Source organism: Nannospalax galili, unplaced genomic scaffold (genome assembly GCF_000622305.1).
Source record: "Nannospalax galili isolate Female #2095 unplaced genomic scaffold, S.galili_v1.0 scaffold38, whole genome shotgun sequence".
Taxonomy (NCBI): domain Eukaryota; kingdom Metazoa; phylum Chordata; class Mammalia; order Rodentia; family Spalacidae; genus Nannospalax; species Nannospalax galili.
In genome coordinates, this window is record NW_008342636.1 from 1,022,221 (window position 1) to 1,026,551 (window position 4,331).

Below are 4,331 nucleotides of genomic sequence, written 5' to 3' on the forward strand. Positions count from 1 at the left end.
AGATGGCTCAGCAGTTAAGAACACTGACTGCTCTTACAGAGGACCCGGCTTCAGTTTGGAACCCAAAAGGTGGTGGCTAAGTATCATCCTTAATTCCAGTTCCAGGGGATCCAACACCCTCTTCTGACCTCTGTGGCACTGTATGCACTCACATACATGCAGGCAATATACTTGTATACATAAATTTAAAAAAATAAATACTAAAAAAAAATTTGATTGGATTGTGAAGCACCTAGCAGATTAGTGACATACTTGTCGCTGTGTGTCTTTGAGGGATTTTTCTCCACACAGAATTACCTAAGGGTACAAGATCTGTTCTGAATATGGTGTCACCATTGCCCAGATAGATTAAAATGTACGATGGAGGGAACCCATTAGCTCTCTACTTCCTGGCCACCATGCTATGAGCTGCTGTGTTCCACCATGCCCTCTCTGCACTGATAAACTGAAACCTCTGACACTGTGAGCCAAAATAAATCTTTCCACCCTTAAGTTGTTCTCTTGGTGTTTTGTCACAGTAATGAAATTCTGACTCACACTAGAGAGTGGTCGTGCAGTCTAGAGACCTCAGTTGGAATCTTAACTCTAGCTCTTAAGTTCCTGTGACATGTGAGCAACACTCCAAGCCTCCCTTCAGTTATTACTTATTTGTCATTATGTAATGAAGCTGCCAAATTTAGCAGGCTTAAAATAATGGCCATTTTATTGCTGATGATTGTTTGAGTCAACCATTTGGACTAGACTCAACGGCAGTGTTCTTTTCTCTTGGGGTCAGACTTGAGATCAAAGCTACGCAGAGTCTTTGCTGAGGCTACTAGCACTCACATGTTTCTCTGGGCTCCTCCAGTATTCCCCCCATAAACATAAGGCTAGCTTGAACTCATTCATACCATGATCTCAAGGTTGCAACCACAAGTAAAAGAGTGCAAACCCATACATGAACAGTTTAAGTCTGTGCCCTCCTCACCTTTACTAATTTCCTGTTGACCAAAGCAGCACTCAGAGTCAAGCCCACATGCAAAAGGCAGAGAAAGAAGTTAGACCTCCTGATGGAGAGGCAGCAGCGTGTTGCAAAAAGGGGCGTGTAGGAGTCAGATGATTCATAACAGCAGCCTTGCAAACAGGTACCCTTATTTGTGAAATAGGGATGATGCTATGTGAACTAAAACATTATTGTGGTTACCAAATCAGTTCCCAACTTTTTTTGGCTAGATCACTAGGACATGGATATGGAAAGAGAAGTAGGCTAAGGTGGACTTAAGTCTCACCATGGAAGGTCCTCAATGCTCAATTGCCTTGGGATTTCATGGAGACTGCAGTATCCCAGGTACAACTTGAATGGCCGGTCTGAATTCATTTAGGGAGCTAGAGAGAGAGTGAACTGGTGAGCCCAGAGTGGAGCTGATCAAAGGTGACATACATGGCTTCAAGGAAGAAAACAGAAAGGAGTAAAGGGAAAAACGAAAATCCAAAACAGTAGAAAAAAGGTCATGGCTACTGAGGCAAGTAATGTAGATGGAGCAAAGGAGAGAATCAGAGACAACTGTCTAAGTGCCTGAGATGTTAACAGTCTCCTAAGCAGAAACAGGAAGCAGAATAAGAGGTGCTCATTTGGCAGAGAAATGAAGCATCTTGTAGAAGTGTCTAGAAGACCCAGAGATCTCAGACTAGCTCTTCTATGGAGAATTGTCCAACATGTTGACGTCTGAAAAGATTTTAGATTTGTTGTAACAAATCTCAAATTTCACATGTATAAGAGTAATCTTAGCCAGGCGTGGTGGTGCACACCTATAGTCCCAACACTTGGGAGGCAGAGGCAGGCAGATCTCTGTGAGTTCAAGGCCAGCCTGGTCTACATATCAAGTTCTAGTTCAGCTGGAGCTACAGAGAGACCCTGTCTCAAAAATACCCTTGAAAAAATAGTAATCAGGATAATAATGTTTTATTATACAGAATTATTTTATGAAGCAGATTTGTTTGTTTGTTTGTTGGAGGTCAGAGTGGTTGTGTCAAGTTCTTGTTAGCCTTGAGAAAATCCTTGACTACAAGGATTATGGACATGTGTCACTAGTAATTATTTTTTAATATTTTATTTATTATTTATTTTAATTTTATGTGCATGAGTGTTATGCCTGCATGTAGGTAAGTGCACCCGTGTCATACAATGCCCTCAGAAGACAGAAGAGGCTGTCAGATGCCCTGGAACTGGAGTTACGCACAGTTGTTAGCTGCCGTGTGGGTGCTGGGATTCAAACCCAGGTCTTCTGCAAGAACAACCAGTGTTCTTAACCGCTGAGCCATCTCTCTAGCCCCTCTAGTAATTATTTTTGATGTATATGGATTGATCATTTTCTCTTATAAATAAAATTTTTTTGTTACAGTGGCAGGTATTTATCAAGTCTATTCACCTACATGTTTTTGACCTGAAACTTGTTCCCTTCTTTTTCCTTTTATCACATGGCTTTTGCTATGATTACAGTGTTTATGGGTTTGCAGTTTCTGTTTATAAGTGACTGGATGTTTCCTGGCATATAGCCTGGAGCAGTGTTGTCCTCTGAGGCCCCTACCAGGACTATCATCATACAGGCCACCATCCACCTGCTCTTCCATCCTCCTTCTGATCCCACCTGGCCTTCCATCTCAGTTTCTCCCACCATTCTGCCTTGTATCATCAATAATCTATTCTCTAGGTAAGAGCCCAACCAATATTTTAAGAACATAACTCAGATCCTATCACTTTCTTCTCAGTACTTTCCAACGGTTTCCCCTTTCAATTAGAATGCAGTCTGGTCTCCTAAATGTGGCCTGGAAAAGCCTGACTGACCTCATTCCTTTCTACAGCAAAGCTGTTGGCTTTGCTCCTCTTCCCCTCAGTACCATTATTGCTTTGCTCCTCTTCTCCTTGTCCCCTCCCATTCCAGGCTTGGCGTTTCCTTGTGCTGCTCCTTAACACAGAATGCTTTGACCCAGCTTGCTAACTGTTGCCTTCTAGCAACCTGGTCCTAGCTTCAAGGCTCTATCCTTAGAAAGAAGTTCTCTGGCTTCTCTCTCAAATGCTGCCTGAACCACTTCCTCTCTTCCTCTTTTATGATCTCATTTTATTTCTTCTCAGTAATTATCACAGTGTAAAATTATCTACATCATTCTTTTCATATTTATGGTCTATTTTCATCCACTCTATTTTAAGTACTATAAGACAAAACACCAACTTTGATTTTCCACTTTGTCCCCAGTGTATAGAGCCATGTGTAGCTCAAAATACACTTGATTATATACAGTTCAAGTCACTTCGAAATTCCTCCTATGCGGTATCTAGACGTTTCACTCCAGGCATCCATAGCTTGATTCATAATGTTCTCTTGTCCTCAAAAACTCCAGGATTTTGTATAATTCTTTAACCTCTTGTTCGATAATAGAGAACAGAAGTATTTCCTGGTTACTCTATTCTCCTTAACACAGGCTACGGTTGACTTTACAGTTCATATGGTTCTTGTAGAAAGTGAAAACTGTCCTCAGTGCAAATCTTAATTTATCCCCTCCCCAAATTGTCACCAAGTAACCTAAAATGCTAATATTTACCCTTGTTCAATTTTCTCTCAAAGATCAGGTTTATCTAATTTGCCTGACTCTACATTATATCATTAAGGATATTTGTTTGCCTTCCCAGTCACCTTTCACATTAAAAATGTGATAAGCATGTCCCCCTGTCTTCAGCACAGTAGATGGCAAAGTATTAGACAAGAAGTCCCCTGCCACTAGGACCCTCCAGAGATCTATCTCCCTAGAGGTCTAACCAGCCACACTCTTACTCAACTCTCCATCACCCAGTTTTTGTCTCTAGCCCTTTCTGAGCATGCCAGCAGTGATTTGTCTTAGATCTTTTGAAATGAATATATCAAATACAGCATTCCTTTTTCTCTCTATTTAATCCTATTTTTAGAAATGAAAACAGGACTAAGGGTGTAGCTCAGTGGTAAAGTGCGGCATGTACTGGCCATAGATTCACTTTCTAGCACTGGGGTGGGGAACTGGGGACTGGCTTGGTCTGTTAGGATTTCTTTTTATCTTTCTTTAAGAAAATATTTTACTTGGGCTGAAGAGATAGCTTAGTGGTTAAGAGCATTGGGTGCTCTTACAGAGGAGCTGGGTTCAGTTCCCAGCACCCACATGGCAGCTAACAACCGTCCGTCTGTCACTCCAGTTCCAGGGGAATCCAGTACCCTCTTCTGACCTCCATGTGCATTGCACAACATGAGTGCATGTACATACATGCAGGCAATACACTAATACACCTAAAAATAAAAAAAATAAATAAAATAAACATTTGTAAG